This window comes from Manis pentadactyla, chromosome 10 (assembly GCF_030020395.1).
Source record: "Manis pentadactyla isolate mManPen7 chromosome 10, mManPen7.hap1, whole genome shotgun sequence".
Classification (NCBI taxonomy): domain Eukaryota; kingdom Metazoa; phylum Chordata; class Mammalia; order Pholidota; family Manidae; genus Manis; species Manis pentadactyla.
In genome coordinates this window covers 32,103,338-32,125,082 of record NC_080028.1, presented here as the reverse complement: position 1 = coordinate 32,125,082, position 21,745 = coordinate 32,103,338, and the positions used below count along the sequence as shown (strand labels likewise).

General features: G+C 39.4%; 1 protein-coding gene across 4 annotated transcripts in view; it reads right to left on the bottom strand.

Annotated features, from left to right (window-relative positions):
• The window catches only part of SPATS2 (spermatogenesis associated serine rich 2), a 178,113-nt gene extending 163,686 nt beyond the window's left edge, over nt 1-14,427 (bottom strand). Inside the window, exon 1 of one of the 4 annotated variants that reach the window (XM_036891302.2) lies at nt 14,306-14,427. The gene's annotated coding sequence lies outside the window, so the exon portion shown is untranslated. Of the gene's footprint in view, nt 1-14,074; nt 14,204-14,305 lie in introns of those variants that run through there. The other 3 variants (XM_057486550.1, XM_057486549.1, XM_036891292.2) reach the window with 3 other exon arrangements.
• Between the last annotated feature and the right edge of the window lie 7,318 nt (nt 14,428-21,745).

Here is a 21,745-nt window from a genome sequence, read left to right as displayed (position 1 = left end):
ACAGTTCCAAAACAACTGATTAAAAGAAGGGAGTGGGAAGGATAGATGAAACTAGAGTGGAAAAAAATACTGATAATTGCTGATGAGGGTACATGGGAATTCATATTATTCTTTCCACATATGTGGATGTTAAAAATTTCCACAATAAAAAGTCAACCAAAAGAAGATATGATGCAAAATGACATAATTAAGATGAAAGAAAGCACTGTGGTAAGTACACAGGTGTTTCTACATTATTCTCTATTTCTATCTATGCACTTGAAATATTTCACAGTAAACAAGATTTAAGGTGAAGCTAAATACCAAACAATAAAAACAGACTGGGGTGGAGAGAAGGGATGTAATTTAAAGTATTCTATGGTTCTTGTATTGTTCAGCAACGCAGAGATATTAATTTTACAGTTCAGTATGTATGCCTGTTAAAAAAAAATTTTTTTTGGTATCATTAATGTACAATTACATGAGCAACATTACGGTTACTAGAATCCCCCCATTATCAAGTTGTCTGTTAAAATTTAAGGATTAAGTACTAAAAAGAGAATTAGAATGTTTAACTTGAAAATCAGAAGAAAAAAGGTGTCCCCCTCTTGCATGTGTATATATATGTATGTGTGTGTATATATATATAAAAACAGAAAGCAAATAATAAGCAGTTTAAAAAAAAACCTAAAATGGCAGAATAAGCCTAGAAGTATCAGTAATCACACTGTGTATGAACAAAATTAGGCCACTTAATAACCCTACAATGGCCTTGAAGTGTTCAAGTGAAAGGAAGAGTCGCACATCTCTCACTTTAAATCAAAAGATAAAAATGATTAATCTTAGTAAAGAAGTCATGCCAAACACTTAGCCAAGCTGTGAATGCAAAAGGAAAGTTCTTAAAGGAAATTAACAGTGCTACTCTACTAAACACATGAATAATAAGAAAGCAAACCAGCTTTATTCCTGATAGGAGACAGTTTTAGTGGTCTGGATAGAAGATCAAAACAGCCACATTCCTTTAAGCTAAAACCTAATCCAGAACAAGGCCCTAACTCTCTTCAATTCTCTGAAGACTGAGAGAGATGAGGAGGCTGCCGAAGAAAAATCTGAAGCTAGCAGAGGTTGGTTCATGAGGTTTAAGTAAGAAGATGTCTCCATAACATTGGGCAAGATGAAGCAGCAAGTGCTGATGGAGAAGCTGCAGCAAGATGTATTAATGAAGGTGGCTACACTAAACAACAGGTTTTCAATGTAGACAAAACAGCTTTCTATTAGCAGATGCCATCTAGGACTTTGACAGCTAGAGAGAAGTCAACACCTGGTTTCAAAGCTTTGAAGTTCTGCTGACTCTCTTGTTAAGACCTAATGCCAACAGTGACTTTCAGTTGAAGCCAATGCTCATTTACTTTCCAAAAATCCTAGCGCCCTTAAGAATTACGCTAAATCTACTCTGCCTGTGCCCTATAAATGAAACAGCAAAGCTTGGATGATAGCACATTTGTTTACAACATGGTTTAACTGAATATTTTAAGCTCACTGTTGAGACCTACTGATCAGAAAAAAAGATTCCTTTCAAAATATTACTGCTCATTGACAATGCACTTGGTCACCCAAGAGTGTTGATGGAGATGGACAATGAGATGAATGTTGTTTTCATGCCTGCTAACACAGCATCCATTCTGTAGCCCATGGATCAAGAGCCATTGCAACTTTCAAGTCTTATTATTTAAGAAATACATTTCATAAGGCTATAGCTGCCATAGAGACTTCTCTGATGGATCTAGGAGGAGTAAACTGAAAACTCTCTAGAAAGGGTTCACCATTCTAGATGACATGAAGAACATTTATGATTTGTGGGAAGAGGTCAAAATATCAGCATTCACAGGAGTTTGAAAGAAGTTGATTCCAACCCTCATAGATGACTTTGAGGGACTCAAGACTTCAGTAGAGAAAGTAACTACAGATGTGGTGGAAACAGCAACAGAACTAGAATTAGAAGTGGAGCCTGGAAATAAGACTGATTTGCTGCATTCTCATGATAAAACTTTAACGGAGAAGGAGTTACTTCTTATGAATGAGCAAAGAAAGTGGTTTCTTAAGATGGAATCTATTCCTGGTGAAGATGCTGTGAAGATTATTGATTGAAATGAAAACAAAGGATTTAGAATATTACATAAGCTTAGTTATAGAGCAGTGGCAGGCTTTGAGAGTATTGACTCCAATTTTAAAAGCTGTACTGTGGGTAAAATGCTAGCAAACAGCATCACATGCTACAGAGTAAATGTTCATCAAAGGAAGAATCAATTGATCAATTGATGGGCAAACTTCATTGTCTCATTTTAAGAAATTGCCACAGCCATCCCAACCTTCAGCAACCACCACCCTCATCAGTTGGCATCCACCAACTCTGAGGCAATACCCTCTACCAGCTAAAAGACTGTGTGTGACTCACTGGAAGCTCAGATGGTGGTTAGCATTTTTAGCAATAAAGCATTTTTTAATTAAGATATGTACATTGCTTTTGTAGACATAAAAAAGCTACTGCACACTAAAAGGACTACAGTACAGTGTAAACAACTTTTATATGCCCTGGGAAACAAAAAAATTCACTTGACTGGTTTTACTGAGGTATTTGCTTTATTGAGGTGGTCTGGAACCAAACCCACAATATCTCTTAAGCATGCCAGTAATCATTTCACTGTATATATGTATGTCAAAACATCATTTGTCCACCTTAAATATACACAGTTTTTATTTTAAAAACTAATTTAAAATTAAAAATAAAAAAGAATGCCCTTTCCCAAGATCCAGGACTCCTCACCTTTCCTTCCCATCCCAATACTCAACACCCTCACCTCCAGTATCTGCCTGGTTTCTACCAAGCCTAATCTCTTCATGTTCTTTATCCCTGTTAATGCTGTCCATCAAAAGAAGCTCCAGACTTTCAGAACTTTCATTTCCTGTATTCTAATCCTTACAGTTCCACACACCCCTGCGCTGTCCCCATGTGTCACATACCTCTCCAAATTTTAAAACACTTCCATTGTGCCCTACATTTGCAACTTCTACTCTGAACATTCCCTTCAATTTCTTGTTCTAATTGAAACCTGGTTCTTCACTGAGGCTATACTCTCACCACAGCCCTCAAGTGGTAAAAGTCATCTTTCCCGAGCCCCTCAGACCACTGGGCTTGAGAGTGAAGAAAGTGTCTGCCTTGCTCCTCACTGATGCCTCTGAATCAATCTCCTTCCCTCTCCCCTAGAAAAACCTCTTCTTTGAATATCATGGTGAAAATTCTACTGCCCACTACCAGAATGTGATGGTTAATCTTTTATCAACTTGACTGGATCATGGGGTGCCCAGATATTTGGCTAAACATATTTGGATATGTCTGTGAGAATGATTTTGGATGAGATTAGCATTTGAACTGGCAGACTGGGTAAAGCAGATGACCTTCCCCAATGTGGGTGGCTATCATCCAATCTACTGAGGGCCTACTGGAACAAAAAGGCAGAGGAAGGCAGAATTCTTTCTCTCTGCCTGACTGCTAAGCTGAGCTATCAGTCTTCTGCACTTGTACTGGGACCTATACCATTGGTGTCCCTGGTTCTCAGGCCTTCGGACTTGCACTGGAATTGACAAGACCAGCTTTTCTGGATCTCCAGCTTGCAGACAGCATACCATGGGGTTTCTCAAACCCCATAACCATGTCAGCCAATCCTTAATAATACATCTCTTTGTAGACAGATATATCGAGAAAGAGACATAAATATAGATGTACATACAGATATACAGATGAAAAAAAAAATAGAAATCCTACAGGTTATTTTTCTCTGGAGAATTCTAACACTATGACTCTCTACAACACTGCTCCTGTCTTAAGTCTAAGTGATTTCACATAGATGATCTTTGTAACACCCCACCTCTCTGGAATTCTGTCTCACATCTCTGAATTCCTTGCCTTCAATGATCTTGTCTTTTGCTCACACAACCCATGATAATGCCTCCATGATCTCAATTTTTGTATCCCACTATCTGACCACCACCTATTATCTTTAGAGCTCTCTCACATACCCAAATTCCAACATCTTTTGATCCCACCAGGACCTTCAATTCATCTTTGCGCCATCTCTTAGCCACTTCTTGTCCTCTCTTTCCTCCTTATCTGGTTTAAATTCCACAGTATATTATCATAATCATTCCCTTGCATGTATTCTCTATTCCCTTGACTCTCTCATGTTTTGTTCTATTTTGGTAAACCTCTGGTTAAATTCACTTCAAACATACACCCCTGCAGCTGAATGTGGCTGTAGCAAAAAAACCAAACTGACTAATTTCACTTTAAATTCACGACCACAAACCTCAAGAGGCCTTTAATGCCACCTGGCAATCATACACTATTTCCCTACTGCAGCCATTATTCTCCCACTCTCCTGAACAATTTCACACCTGTACTTTCTCCACAAACTTCTATCACCTCCTCCCCACCCTCACTCTCAGCTGAGCACTTTGATTCCTAATTCACTGATTCCTAATTTCTAATTCACCTGAAACAATCAGAAAAAAAGAATCAGAAACGCCTACTGACAAATTAATCCACCTATTTGATGGATGAGTTTGAGATATAATTTGAAGATGAAACTAACAAGAACTGGATATTGATATGATGTGAGGTGTGAGGAAGATAAAGGGATCAAAGATGACTTAAGGCTGCTCAAATACTACTTTTTCAACAGGCCTTCCCTTACCACCGTTTAGTGTCTGTGTCTCCCTCCCTTCCTCTCTCTCTCTCTCACACACACACACACACACACACAGTCACATGCTTACAGAGCATCCCTATTGCCTTTCCCGTTTTTCTGTTTTGGGTTTGTTTTTTTTGCCAATACCAGTTACCACCTACTGACTTACTGCACTTTTTAACTCCTCTGCTTAATATCTGTCTTGCCCTACTGGAATATAAGCTGCAACAGCCAATGACGTTTATGCTTAGTTCACTCCTGTGTATCAGACAGACAGCAAACACTAAATAAAACTTTGTTAACGAAATGAAATGTTTCTGGCATGAGGAAATGGATGGATGGTGGTGTCATTTACACAGAAAAGAATACCTTTAGAGTGGGAAGAATCAGTCTCTACAAAAGAGCTTATAATCTAGTGAGAGAAAGAAACTGAAACATACAACACACTACAATTCTATGATTTGTTAAATCTATGATAAAAGCAAAATTAAAGAACTAATATTCTGATCCTACTTTCATCAAAAATCTATGCTTTCACACATACTTACACATTTGCACAAACATACAACACACATACATAAGTTTCTGTATCTATAAAGAAAAAATGCTAGAGGGGAAAAAAAAAGTATGCCTGTGAGGTAAGAACAGTATTATGAATGGGGAATGAGACTGAAGAGAGGGTGAGGAGACTCTCACTGTTCACTTTGTACATGTTTTACAATAAGCATATTACTTTTGTACTTCAAAAAAGAAAAGACATTTTCTTCCCAAGAGGGAAAAAATTACATTTAACAGAGGATTAACATCCAGTGTAAAAAAATTTCTATAAAACAACTTAAAAATGGGCAGAGTATATAAAAATGCAGTTCACAAAGAAATATAGTCATTAAACATATAAACCACACTCAACCTCATATTTAATCAGGAAAGAAAAAAAACATTTTAATTCATCAGATAATAGCCAACATTGTAAGTGTACAGGTTCATTATGTACAATTAGTGTTACTGGTAGGAATGTAAATTGGTAGCTTTTTTTTTTCCAAGTAATTTAGTGAGCAACATAGTAAATAATGCTAAAATCAAGGGATAAAATAAATATCCGTAAGTCCATAATGATGTGAACTATTAAATAAATAAATAAATGAGGGACAAAGTACAAGTCTCCTTACAGAAAATTTCTAATAAATACAGAAGTACTGAAAGAAACAGAAAATAACTACTAGAACATCACAGTAATAACTGCTGCAGGCCAGAGCCACTGATAAGTGCTAAAATTAACAGGTGGACCTTTCAAAGAGAAACTATATTTGCATAGCCTTAAAGTATCTCCCTAAAATATTTGTTACTGTGGAAGTTTATACACATGTCCAAATTCTTTAATATTTACCCCTCCAAGAGGTGGAATTCACAAGTGTGGGCTGGACTAAGGGGATAGTGATAAACAGAATATGGAAAGAGAAAGGCAGAATTTTACAGGGAAGAAACCTAACACATACCACCTTAATCAAGCATCAAGGTTAACATTGCCAGTAGTAATAAAACATGCTGTTATCATCCACCCCCAATATGACACAACGAGAAGGGCACATCACCTCCGTGGTATTCTTCCCCAAAACCCGTGCTTCTGTCTGATCATAAGAAAACATCAGACAAGCCTACAGTAAGGGATAGTCTACCAAATATCTGGCCAGCAAAATTGTCAAAGGAGTGAAAAAGCCCAGAAGCAGCTGAGAAACTGCCACAGATTAAAGGACAGTAAAAGAGACATGGCTAACTACAGTTTGGGATCCTGAACTGTATCCTCTAACTTTTTAGGACACTTGTGGAAAAACTGGAGGAGTCTAAATAAAGTCTGTAGTGTAATAAACTGCAGTACCAACGGTGATTTCTTAGTTTTGATAAATGTACTCTGGTTATGAAAGAGGTTAACATTAGGGGATGTTGGGAGAAGAGTATACAGGAGCTCTCTGTAGTATGTTTATTCTTCTGCAAATCTAAAATTATTTCAAAATAATTTTTTTAAGAAAAAGCAACTTGGCAGAATTCACCAAAATCTTTAGAAAAATATACCCTTTCACCCAGGAATTCACTTCTAACAATCTAAAGAAACACTCACATTTGTCTAATAAGCATATACAAAAAGTATTCATTGAAGCATTGTTAGTTAGAAAGTGCAATGGAGATATATATATACACATATGCATAAGTTGGGAAATGATTAATACAATAGTATATACATATTATAGAATGAACACCATGCAGAGGTTACAATAATAAAATGGATCTGTACATACTGATGTGAAAAAAATCTCCAAGACATGTTAAGAGGAAGTTACAAAATAATATATAAAATATCATGAAAAAAATACAAAAAATGTTTTTTGTGTAAGTGGAACAACTGGGAAGGGTACATGCTAGCCTTATAACAGGATTACCTCTGGGGAGAGGAATGTTATTGTCGAGGAGAGTTATTATTTGGGAAGGACAGGGTTAGGGGTCAAGGTAAGGGAACCTTTCATTTTCACACTACATATTTCTATAATGCTTGAATGTTTTCAATATTTATAAACTACTTTGCAATAAAAAATGAGGAAAATAAGCATTTCATACACTATAAAAACTCCTGTATCAACACAGAATAACTCTGGAGGGATGTATAGGAGACAGGACTATCAGAGACTGCCTTTGGGGAAGAGAACTGGGGAAAATGTTCACCATCTACTTCTGTACTGTACAATTTTGTTTACCATGTGCAACACTACTTAAAAAAAGCTTGATGTGCATTATTAAAAGTACACTATGATAAATGTCATTATGAAAATATGTAACAGATTTAGAAGCCCTAAAGGCAGGTTTGGCCTGCCTGAGAGACCTCAGAAAGGCGAGTCAGCAGCAGACTTAGAAGGCACTCCAGGCAGAGTTCATGAACCAGGCAAGGCACAGAGAATCACAAAAGAGAGAGAAGGGTACAGAGCTGAGGCACAGAGAATAAAGCTGGGGAGTACACGGCAAGAGGGCCTTCAATGGGTGATTTGAATAATCACCACTTCCTAAAAGCATGCACTTCCCTTTACTGCCTTTTTCAAAACAAAAACAAAAACAAATTTCGTCTTATACAGTTTTGTGTATATTCTGCTTTAAGCTTAGGCCCTACTCTGAATAGGTAGAAATGAGTGTCTACCCATAAACCTGGAAGAATACATCTATCAGTTCAAGATGGTACAATCCTGACTACAGGGTAAGATTCGAAATTAATAACTACTTTGATCTCCTATTCTCATCTATCTTTTTTTGCCCAACCCATAAAGCCAGGTTGCAATAAGCATAAACCAATGATAATACATCAACTCATACATGTGTTCCCTTCTTTTCAAAAGTTCACTCTATGCCACTTGGTTTTTATGAAAGACCTACACTAATACCTGTTTTCACTAAAAAATAAATACAAAGAGGATTTTTGCTTTTATGAAGAAAAGGGAAAAGCAAAAACCGTGGTGTTTGTTTTGCAGCAATAAAGGCAGCGCACACCCCGAGCGGTGAGAGCAGCCCCACCAAGCTGCTTCCCCAGGAAACACATTCAGCATCTCAGCATTAAGCCACCAGAGCTTTCTGAACTGTGTGTGTGAGCATCTGGGCTTTATCTCAATTAATTTTGTGCACTACTTGGTCAAATAGGTCCTAAGGTATCTGAGACGCTTAAGAGAGGTTATTTTCTGGGTTTGGGAAGGCTCAAAAATTCTTCCACATAAATTAGCAGTAATTGCTTCTTTGCTTTACACAGTTACTGCTTACAAAAGGTTTCATAGGAATACTCTACTCTCAGATAGCAGGGGAAAGCTATACTAGGAAAAACAAAAAGTAGGCTTCCCTGACCCAGTCTTCAAAAAAACTGTGATTGTGGCATTTATAATAAAGGTCTCCTAACAGTAGAATGAAGAAAGACAACCTGTCTCAACTAGAAGGCACTACTGCTTTATAGCTCTTAGGGCTGAATTTAACATTGAGGATATACTGATATTTGCATATGCATTTCTAATTTCTTGATTTGGGGGTATCAATTAAAAGCAAAGTATCAACAATGACATAGTCAAACCTTCATTGACAACAAATGATAGCTTTTATTTTCTCTCTACTATTTGGAAAAGCTAGGCAAAGTTTCCTTCCAATTAAGGTTTCATGTAGCAAAAATAATTACAACTATAGTATTAGCTAATATTTATTGAGTGCACCCTATGCACACTTATCTAAGTGTTTCACAGCCATTAAAATTCAATGGTACAACAAAAAGAAAATCCAATTTAAAAATGGGCAAAGGACTTGGACATTTCTCCAAAGATACACAAATGATGAACAAGTACATGAAAGATGCTCAACATCACTAGGCACAAAGGAAATGTATGAGATAACACTTCATCCAAGATGGCAGCAATTTAAAAAAGGAAACTAACAATGTTGACGAGGATGTGGAGAAAATGGAACCCTCACACATTGCTGGTGGGAATGTAATTAGTGTAGCTGCTATGGAAAACAGTATGGCAGTTCCTCATACAGTTAAATTTAGAAATACTGTAAGACCCAGAATTCCCAAAACAACTGAAAACAGGTATTCTATTCAACAAATACTGGTATATGAATGTTCATAGCAGCATTTCTCTCAAAAGCAAAAAGGTGGAAATGACACAACCATCCGTCAACAGATAGATAAACAAAAGGTGATATACCCATACAACAGAATATTCACCTATAAAAGAACAGAAGTACTCATACATGCTAGAACATGGAAGACCCTCAAAACATTATGCTAAGTGAAAGAAACCAGAAAGAAAAGGTCGCATATTATCTGGTCTCATTTATCTGAAATATCCAGAATAGGTAAATTTGTAAAGACAGAATGCAGATTAGTAGTTACCAAGAGATGGAGGAGGGGAGCATGAGGAGTGACTGTCTAATGGGTCCCAGGTCTCCTTTGGGGGATGCAAAAGTTCTGGAACTACACAGAGTAATGGTTGTACAACACTGTGTATGTACTAAATACCTCTACATTGTATATGTTAAAATTGTTAGTTTTATATTATGTGAATTTAGTCTCAAAAAAAAATTCAGCATGACATGTGGTGGGGATTACTACTGCACCAATTTTGCAGATTAGGAAACACAGGCTCAGAGAAACTAAATGACCTGACCAAGTCCACAGAAAGAGTAGATAGAGGAGTAGAGATTCAAAGCCAGATTTGTGCACCAGATTTGTGATCTTTTTTAATGTTGATAGCCAATTTTACTTCCTGTATTACAAATACCTTCTTGAAATACTTAACACATATAGCAAGCATTCAAACGTTTTTCAGTGAATGAAGAGGGATACAGAAGGTAAGCAGTAACTAGAGCTCATACATATAAAACATTTTCAAACAGAAAAAGTACCCTCAATTTCAATCAAAGGTAGCTAAGTGAACTGAAAATATTTCATGGCATTGACACATTTTTCAAATATATATACAGATAATGTTTTTAAGATGATTATACAAATTCATAGGTGTAACTGGAAAAAAATATGTAAAAAAACAAATGGTTCCTGACACATTGGACACATTTCACACTTTAGAACAGAAGCCCATTTTCTTCATCAGCTGAACTGTCTAAAAGACTTTCTAAAGTACTTTTATTACTAAGTTGAAATGTATTTGAATGTGCTTGCCACATGTCATGATACATAAATATAAATAGGCAGAAGCTAAGAGACAGCCATGATAACTGGGTAAAATCATTTCCTTCTGAATCATTACCAGCTCAACTATCCTGCAAACAGAAAAGAAAAAGTAGAGGAACCATTATCCCTCAAACATAAGGCCAAGTTCAAGTAAACACCTAACAAAACCAACACTTAAAAGTAATCAAGCTTCATCAAAAAATTAAACATAGAATTAATGTGTGACCCAGTAACCCCCCTTCTGGATATGTACCCAAAAGAACTGAAAGCAAGAATTGAACAGAAATTTGTACACCAATGTTCACAGCAGCACTATTCACAAAACAAACAGGTGAAAACCATCCAAATGTCTATCAACACCTGAGTGGATAAACAAAATGTGGCATACACATACAATGGAATATTATTCAGTCCTAAAAAGAAGTGGAATTCTTACACAGGCTAAAACACTGATGAAACTTGAAGGTATTGTGTGTATGCCAGACACAAGTGGACATATACTATGATTCTATTTATACAAGGTACCTAGGTAGTCAGGTTCAGAGACAGAAAGTGGAATGGTGGTTGCCAGGGGCTGGGTGAACAGAAGGATGGGGAGTTATTGCTTAATAGGTACAGAGCTTCAGTTTGGGAAGGTAAAATGTTCTGGAGATGGATAGTGGTGATGTCACACAGCAGTGTGAATGTACTTAATGTCACTGAACTGGACTCTTAAAAATGGTTTAAAGTGGTAAATTTCATGTTATGTGTATTCTGCCACAATTTTTTTTAAAGTAACCAAGTAAGAATGATGGTCAAACCTTTATGGCAAACACATATCAAGAAAAGTGGCAAAAGTCTATTAAAGGCATGCTTCACTGTCATCCTTCAGAGCCTACATGACTTAACTTGAAAGTCAAAACCTTCTGAGGAAAGATGGACATGCCATTTTCATGTTGCCACAGACATATACCAAGCAACCGAGGAAACCAAATTATATCCTACAGGTCATTTGCTAAATAATGAATGGGCTCCCTTCCAAACAACTAAACAAAAAAAAAAAACAAAAAACCAAGCCTTTCCTTCCAATTTTCAGTGGAAGCAGCAAGACTGAAATAATGTTTTACTTCTAACAAAGAAGCACAGTCGATCTTAAAGACTTTAAGTTCCTAACTTTAATATTGTGGCTCTATAATGGGAAACTGTAAGCAGCAAAATAATAATAATAATAAATACAAATTTCATTCACTGTCATTATCAAGTTACTTAACTTTTCTGAGCCTCATCTGAAAAATGGAGATAATGCTTACAACTACCTTCTATGGATTTGAAGATCTTATGAAGTAATACATATAAAACACACTGACTTCAGTGTGTAGAATACATACATGCTCTACAAATAAAAATTCCCTGCCTTCCCCACCATTCACTAGTATCTGAAGTCCTTTGCTACTCCTGGATCAGCCTTCTGGGGCTACGCTGATGTTTTGGCCAGTAACCTATGACTCCTCCCTCAGGCCCCAGCTGTTTCTCAGTTCTAGTTGTTTTCCTCCAGGTTTCTAAGAGGATCCTGTCTATATTTAGAGATAATGCCAATACCAACTGTGGACTCAACAGGTGCTTGGAGGGCATTTGAGCACTCAGCAGTTTTCAATTATTTTCCAGAGTAACTGGTTTTGGCTCCCCAACTGGCTGTCTTGACTTCTACAGAGTGCCACATATGCATGGTACTTTGGCAGAGCACTTGATTAAACAGAAAATTAAGTGTGCCCCCAGGACTATCCTTAGCAAGAAGATGTGTTAGCCCTATTATCTGGACCCCAGATTTGCTAAATCACAGAAGCAATAAACATTCAATGAACTCTACAAATGTAGCACACTAACCCAATCTTCATCTAAATCACTGTTATCATATCAAACCCAGTTTCAACCAATTCCTGCTGTCTGTACTACAACCAAGACTGGGAGAAGGGAGCTAGCAGGAAGAAAACCCAGGCAGTGAAGATTTAAAGAAGGCATCCAAAAGAGCTGAGTCTGAATTCAGTTTTACTTCCTAGCTCTGTGACCTTAGTAAATTAGTCTCTTAATTCGTAAAATACGAAATACTTGTGAGGATTAAATTAATGAGATAATGCATGCAAAACAATCGTAGCACCTTGCCTAGCTTACAGAGGTAAGGGGTAAATAAAGAGCCACATTATCAGAAATGAAGACATTGCACCCATTTCTTGCTTTGTTCAGTTTTTGTAACATATAAGAGAAGTGACAATTTAGAACACTATTTTTGAGCCTTCTTAAAGTAGCCTAATGCTATGGAGACCTAGATAAGAAACTGATGAATTCCCAGAAATCTTAGATGAGTTGGCAAAACTTAATGCCCAACAAATAAAAAGCTTAACCTGGACTATTCATGAACACATATGGTAACAACAATTTCAAAATTAACAATCTTGTATCTAGTACCTCTCAGAATTTGGTCTAGAAAGCCAAGGAATCAAAATTTGGTCTAGAGAGCATCAAGGAAATACAAAGATCATAACCCCAGAAATACTTTCCCATAATATTTTCAAATCACCTTAATTCAAACTGGAAGGTATGAGGCAGCCTAATGATTCCAAATCAGCATCAAGAATTACTGAAGCAGAGCCCACTCTCTCCCATGAGCATAAAACCAATAGCAGCTGGTAGATGAACATATCTCAGCGAGAAACTGCAATTCTAACAAAGTATAGATAACTTCGATTTTATCAAGGCTATTTATCACCTTTTGGTCTAAATGAAAACAAACTCTTGGTTCTCCCCCAAACGCCCTGAACTCTGCATTACCACTGACCTAACTCAAAGCAAGATGCCTAATTTTGGTGATCTGTTCTCTCCTGCTTCATTAACCACAGTTCACTAAATTGGGTACAGTAACCTGCTGACTAAATATTTAGAAATAAATATAAGCATGCCTTATCAATGAATGGACTATAAATGATAACTAAATTACTAAAAGAGTGGCTTGTACTCTTAGCAGAGGGGCAAGCCTGAGAAAGAGCTACCTTCTAAAATAACCCAACCATCCTCCACGAATTAGGGAAAAAATGCCATTCTAGTCCACCTACCCTACACTCTCTAAGTGGGTCTACCTTTCTGCTTTAATACAAGCCCAAACCACATTTATTTCTCTGCCCCTCTTTGCCTTATTTTCTGTTCCGTTCCTTCCCCAACCCCCGCAAATTTAAGAATATTCTATCTTTTTTCAAATCCCATTATGCACCCAAATCCTAAGGACCTCGGATGACCTTACACATCCCCACCGCATTCCCAATTCATCGTAATTCATCCCAAATAACCTACTTTCATTCTTTTCGATCTCTTGTTTCTTAAAATCCAATACCCCACACTCACTCACAGCAGAGTCTCCCCTCACTCCATTGTTTCCCCGGCCTAGTCTCTGGAAACCCCCCAACTCGGACCAGTGAGCTTCAGCCCGCTCCACTGATCCCCGAAACCTTTCACCATCTGGGCACTCCAGTCCCAAAGGGCTCGAGTCCCACTCCTCTCCGTACCCCAACCCCCAACAACTACCCCTCCCCCTGTGCCCTCCCTCAAGTCGGCTCTCTGCACCTCTGTGGCCCCCTTGATCCCCCCCACACCCAGCACCCTCAGCCTCACCTACCCAGGGCCACCGCAGTCGCCGCGTTCCCCAGTTCCGGGCTCTGTGTCCCGGACGCTCTGGGGTCTGAGAGGAGGAAAGGAACTCCTCCGCCTCCTTCTCCTCCTCTTCTAGAGCAGCCGCCGTAGCCGCCGCGCTCCTCCCCCAGCTCTCCGGGGGCCGGACGCCGCCCGCCCCCAGCGCCCCACAGACCCCACCGCCCCCACCACCCCTTTCCCGGCTTCCCTCCTCTACCTGGCGGTGGGCAGGGAATCGCAGCCCCGGCAGGCGGCCGGAGCGTCAGCCGATCCTCGCCCGTCTCGCAGGGATTCGAGCTCTTCGCCCCGCCCCGAGCCCGCTCAGGCGCGTGCGCGCCAACCAGTCAGCCGGCGCACAGGGCGCGTACTCGCGCCGGCGCGAATCTGCGCCGAGCTCAAGGCCGTTGCAGCCAATGGACGCGCGAGGGAGCGCGCGGCTGGGACCCGAGAGTGGAGAGACGCGGGGCTGGAGGAAGACCCCGGCCCGTCGAGTTACCGCTCCACTAGTGACCGGCCGCTCGCGCCCTGCCCTGCCCACCAGGTCTCTCGCCAGAGATGAGGAAGCTCGGCCGTCGCCCCGTATGGGGAATAAAGAAGAAGGGAGGGGACTGGAGGGGTGGGTCGGGAACAGACTAAATGGCCATAGAGACGGGTACGACGTGAGGTCGTGCCCACGTGCAGAAGGGCTCACACCCAGAAGGAGCAGGGCGGCACGGGGACTGGGGGCTAGCGCGAGTTGGGAGTGCCGGAAAGAGCCGAAACGCCCCCGGAGATTGCCGAAGGTGGGCGCCCCGAGGGGGACCTCGTGAGGGGCTTTTCTCTCTAGGGCCGGGACACTGGCCACGTTCCCTTTCGCCTCTCAGGACTCGGTCCCGGGGACCTTCCGCCACTGTCCCCTTCGCCTCCTTCCTACCAAGTTTTACTCCTAAAGGCCACTTCAGAGTCACCGGCTGCGGGAAGCGGCCTGACGTCCGGACTTCGTGCCGCTCAGCCTCCTGGGAATCGGTAAGGCTGGTGCGGGGTGTCGGAAGGATGCCCCGCCTGGCCCCGGATCCCCGGGAGGTTGGCGGGGAGCGAATTGGGTTCTCCAGCCCGCTGTGTCCGCCCAGCACACTGCCCAAGCCCATCTCTGAGTCGGTGTTCTGATCTGCTCCGCTGTCTGCACCCCTTTATGCGGCTATAGTCAGTCAGGCCGCCCGTCGAATCTTTATGTTAAATACTCTTCTGTCTTCGGGGTCAGATTCCCAACCTCCCCACAGTCAGAACCATCTATAATATATGTGCATCTTTCCCCCGGTGTCCAGCATGTGTGAAGCATTCATCCCATTATCAGTTGGTCCGCAGTCTGTTTAGGAGTGGCTAGAAGCTGAGGATTTAAACAATCTGCATTGAAAGGGTTAATCAGAACCTGTCCCCATATTGTTACCTTTTGAGGCCAAGGCATAAGCGGCCCTGGAGAGGCACAAACGACAAGCCCTGGAGTGTATATGCGTGTGTATAGACAGACACCCCAGGCACAATGTAGTTGGTTTCTACACGTTATTGTAGTCACAGTTCGTATAATGAAGTAGTGTCGTAAATCTCAATGAAGTCTTCGGGTCTTTTGGTTTTTATCTCTACATGGGGGTTGGTCAAAAATCTGCAGCCCACTGACCCCTAGTTAATCATGCCTGATCTAATCCAACCATATCATTTACAGATCTAAAGAAACAGAAGCCTTGATCATTCACCTAGTTAGAACACTACACTATGTGTTGTTTATTACTGAATCTTCTTTCAAAGATTCAGATAAAAGCAAACCATCCAAATATCTGCTCTCTTTTCATTCACTAAACTGACATAAGTACCCAAGAACAATAGGCATTGTGGGTATTGGGTTACTTACAAAGAAGAATAAAACAAAATCATTATCTCCAAGGAGAATATCCAATTGCAAGAGGATAAAAGCTATTAAATAATTAACTTTAATAACATGTGATAAGTGCTAAAACAGAAAGGTGCAAAGTGTAGGAACACAGGAATGAGTGACTAATTCTTCCACAATTCTTCCTTCCTATACAGAGGAGGAATGAGATGATGTGACCCTAGTTAATAGGAAACTTCATACTGAAAATGGAATCTGAGCCAATAGGATCCAAGATCTTATTTCATAATCACCTGATATCACCTACCAAAAGTCATTCAAGAAATGCTTTCATTGTAGGGCTGGTTGCTACTGCAAAACCAATAGTTTCTTTAGGAGAAAAATAAAGTCCTGTCTTAGAAACCTTATAGACTGTTAGGAAGGATATGATGCCTCTCCTAAGACAGCCTGTAGTCTAATGGGAGAAAGTTTTTATTTGTGGATATCTCACTCAAAGAGAAGGCAGGTGGATTAAGACCCCCAACATGTAGGCCAGATCTATGAGAGCTGTCAAGACATCATGGAATTCTAATGAGATGAAGAATATCATATTTAACAGATCTCCTCTAAGGGAGACTTCTGAGTGTGGTTGAGAAGAGCATTTTCCCCAGTCTCTGAGGTTGCAATAGTCATCTCCTCACAAGGATTTTACTCAAAAACCAACAGCCTTCCAAGGAGGGTGAGTCACATAGAGCACTTCTTGCTGAGTGGGTGGTGGGATTTGCAAGAGGGGCACTGCAGGTCATGGGGCACATTTGCCCTTTGTTCATGCACTATTCAACCTCTAAAAGGACATTGAACAAATGTTTCAAAAATACCATTTAGACTTTGGTTATAAAGGTTAATTTTATAATTGTTCTTTTATGACATACTTTCCATTTTGTATACTATACTTCACAATAAAACGAAGTGATCAGTGCCTGCTTTAAATAATTGCAAATTTAATTTAAAGCCTGTCTATAAAGAAATGCTGTAACTCCGAGAAAGGACTAGTGGTCACCAAAGCGGAGGGGCTGGGGACAGGCTGGGGAGGGTGGGTGGGGAGGGACAAGGGAATCGAAGGGCACTATAATCCATGCCCACAATAAAGGTAGGTCATGGGGAAGGCGGTACAGCACAGAGAAGACAAGTAATGACTCTATAGCATTTTACTACGCTGACAGCGACTGCAGTGGGGTGCGGGGGGAAAACTTGATAATATGGGTGAATGTTGAAACCGCGATGTTGTTCATGTGAAACCATCGTAAGATTATATATCAATGATACTTGAATTTAAAAAATAGAAAAAGAAATATAAATTCAACATATAATATTTGTGTCCCACTCTAAAGAAAACACAAAAAACAACCAAATTTCTGAAATGATTAACTGCTAAGGATAATAAAAGAAGATTGTTTTGAAATAACATCTGTATGTTTTAGTTCAGCCTTAAGGGAATTAATTTATCCCAGATTACCTAATGACTGGCAAAATTAGAACTAAAGATAAATCATGACATAATCGTCACCTTGGCAGATATATTCTGCAGATTTTAACAAGACCTGCTTTGATATGTTTTCAAATAGATCCTGAACTTTTCTCATTTTTGTGTTTGCTTGAGTTGATATTTTGTATCCAAGGCTATTGATTGCCAGATGTCATGTTTTTATTAAGGGGGGAAAAAAAGCTGAAGTTAAACTAATCTGAGAGGTAATGAAAGTTTTACTCATTATCTTGGAGACTTATAATCAATGACTATAAAAAACATGATTTTAAACCACAACAGGTGTGAAGACCAGCAGAGAACATCTTATAAGGGTGTACTTTTCCCTTTTTTTGGACTACGTCTAATACCTAAGAATATTCATGTTGGCAGTACCAACAACTCGTCTTAGAAAATTAGCTTCATAGGATGGTAAATAGATGCCAAATAGACTATTCCAAATCCAAATAAGTTTGGGGAACTTTGGGTAAAATCAAGTTAAACTGATTTCTATAGTTCCCAGAGCATTTAATATGGTAATGTGCTCCATTGACGTGAAGGGAATGCAGGACAGAGTACGCAGCTGTTCTCCCAAGCGACTTCTGTGCAGGATTAATGTTTCTTTTAACATCTTTCTGTAAAGTTCAATTAAAGGAGTCTGATTAAGTTAACATTTCCCATTTTACAGATAACAAAATAGGTCCAAAGACATGGTTAACATACCCAAATTCAGTTGTGTATTAGGTGTCTGTAGCTGGAAAAGACCTTTAAAATATCAAAGATTGAGCTGCTACATCACAAAATTAGTGGCAATGTCAGAAACAAAACTCAGATTTCAAACATTCAGTTCAGTGAGAGTGCCTTGCAAGTTCATTAAAAACTTGAATTTTATCTTTAGTGGATTTTTTCTATAAGACATATAACTAATACTGCTTTACCGTAAGTTCATTTACGGAATTTTGGGATACTCTTTCATTTATATAGTCTGTCATTGTTTTTTAAAAATTGGTAATACCGAGGATGCAGAGAAAGGGGAACCCTCCTACGCTGCTGGTGGGAATGTAAACTAGTTCAACCATTGTGGAAAGTAATATGGAGGTGCCTCAGAAAACTAAAAATAGAAATACCATTTGGCCCAGGAATTCCACTCCTAGGAATTTACCCAAAGAAAACAAGTTCTCAGATTCAAAAAGACATATGCACCTCTATGTTTATTGCAGCACTATTTACAATAGCCAAGATATGGAAGCAACCTAAGTGTCCATCAGTAGATGAATGGATAAAGACGTGGTACATATACACAATGGAATACTATTCAGCCATAAGAAAGAAACAAATCCTACCATTTGCAACAATATGATGGAGCTAGAGGGTATTATGCTCAGTGAAATAAGTCAGGCAGAGAAAGACAATACCAAATGATTTCCCTCACTTGTGGAGTATAACAAGGAAGCAAAACTGAAGGTACAAAACAGCAGCAGACTCACAGACTGCAAGAAGGGACTAGCAGTTACCAAGGGGGAGGGGTGGGGAAGGGTGAGTGGGGAGGAAGGGAGAAGGGGATTGAAGGGTATCAGGATTGGTACACATTGTTTGGTGGGGGTCACTGGGAAGACAGTATAGCACAGAGAAGACAAGTAGGGTCTCTGTGGCATCTTACTACACTGATGGGCAGTGACTACAATGGAGTATGAGGGGGACTCAATAATATGGGTGATGTAGTAACCACATTGTTTTTCATATGAAACCTTCATAAGAGTGTATATCAATAATACCTTAGTAAAAAAATTGGTAATGCCTATCCTCTGTAAAATGTTTTATGGCTTGTAAAGTGCTCACAATACATTGTCTCATATAATTGTCTCAACCCCTGTGACGCAGGCATCACTATCCCCATGTAACAAATGAGGAAACTGAGGCTCTAAATTGTTAAATAGCAATTTAACACGTTTAGTAAATGTCCTGATATATGCATTGGAAGAATACAGTCCCTGCACTCAAGGAGCTTTGGTATAATTAAGAAAAAAACTTACAAACATGAGAGAGATCAATTATATGGCGACATGTAAGAAAATGCTTGATAGAATGATACCAGCCAGATAAGAATGCTGAAGGAATTCAAGGAGGTAAGATCACTGGAGTTAGAATTAATCAGTGAAGGCATCATTAATAATAAATGTTAAGGTGGATTGTAGAAGAAGTATAAAGATTTCGTTTAGCAGTGAGGGAAAAGAATTATAGGAAAGAAGAGTGACACTGGTAAAGGGATGAACACCAGAACAAGAAACACATGATGGAAAATAATTAGAATCTGAAGCGAGATGGGTCTAAAATTATCAGTCTCTTGGCTGTGAAGAAGTCAACTGATAAGAGGCAATGAGTTCCCAGTCACTGAATATAAAATAACATGGCACCACTTGCCCAGATTGAGCAGCTATTTGCTTTCCAGCCAAAATTACCCAGAAGAGCAGTAAACCTACACTCTCTGCTGACCCCAGGAATGAAAAAGAGAAAGTATCAAGAGAGGCCAGGTCCAAAATGGTGATTATGGAAGGAGAGGTGGGTAACATGGGCCTCGCCGGCCCTCAGATCTGTGACTGGGAGACATATGAACTGAAGACATTCATATTTACCCCATACATTTCCTATTTCTTCCCTGATACTAATTCATCTGAAAGGTGGCTGACCTTGTGATAGTAGGAAAACTCCCCTTTAAGTGGTGCTTGCAAAACCAGACTGTCATGCTAACTCAGTCACTGCCCAGAAAAAGATGTTACCCAAAACCTTTCTCAGCCCAGAAATGGGACTAAGGTCTGGCACAGAATAGGTTAAAATGATTCCCTTCCAACTTTCCCATACAGGGCATTCATTGCTCTGTTCTGTTTAAACTTGTCATTGATGTTTAAACCCAAGGTCTTTACTTGAAGTTATAATAGTTTGCAAATAAGCAGATGGACTATGGAAAGGGTGGATGAGAGCTGGGGAGAAAAAAGAGAACTGGAAAGAAAAGGAAAAGGAAGAGAGCAACATAGTATTGAAATTAAATCTCATTCAGCTGGAACCCTACTAAATTTTTTACTTTTTTTTTGTTCAACGTCACCTTAGCAAAACAAACAAACCCAGTCAGTTGAACATGTTCGGTCCCTTCCAATGACTGAGAGAAAGAGATGGCAAGGAACATGAAAAGAGGCTAAAAACCCAGCTTCTCAAGGTGTGAACTTCAAAAGCCAAAACACTGACAGGAATGTGTGTACAAGCAAAGCTCTAACATTTGACTGCCCTGGAATCAGTCCTCTCGGAGATCCAATTAATCCAATGACATCTAGAAAACATGCTTCATTTGGATCTTGCCCTGAATAATTCCCAAATCCAACTTCATAGTGGCTCTCTCCTTCCCAGAAAAAGGGGAGGACTGAGCTCTAGTATTGAACCTGCTAAGGACTTACCACTGAGATCCTCAAAAAAAGTGAAGGGGCATATTTTCCTCTTGTGACAGCCTTAAGGTGCCACCTGCAGTTGTGAGCTAAGATTGCAATGAACCAGCCCTGCCTGCTAGATTGTTCAGACCACCCACTCTTAAGGAAAAAAGAAAACAAAGAAATACTAAAATACTAAATTCGTGCCAGGGAGCCCTCAAAACCTCCTGGGTCCTAGAGTAGATGCAAAGATAGCTTTAAGACACAGTGCCTAGGAAGATATCTAAGGGCCTATAAGTTCAATGAGCGACCAAAAAAAGCTAATAAAATTCTTAGACTGCTTGATTTAAAGGATGATATATTGTCCAGACCTTGAGAACTTAATAGCCCACAGTACCCCGTTCTGTCTGAACACATCTGAGAATTGCATTTAGTTCTGGGCACCACAATTTAAAAGCAATATTGACAAGAGCCATAAAAATGTTCATACCCTTTGACCCAGTAATTCCACCCATGGGAATTTATTCTGAAATAATTCAAAAGAATAGATGAATTAGAAGCATGAAAATATCAATGCGGCATTCTTTATAACAACAAAAAATATATATTAATGGCCTAAGTGTCTCTTGAAAAGGGAATATTATACAGCATTAAAATATAATGATGTGCTATTTGAAAAATTAAAATAAAAAATACATAGTGATAATGCATGCTACAACATGGATGAATCTTGAAAACATTATGCTACGTAAAGGAAGAAACATGGGGGTTTTTTTTGGATGGTGAAAATGTTCTGGAATTAGTGCTGATGGTGGCCTGACCTCATGAATATACTGAAAAACACTCAGTTATATACTTAGAGTTAATTTTTATCAC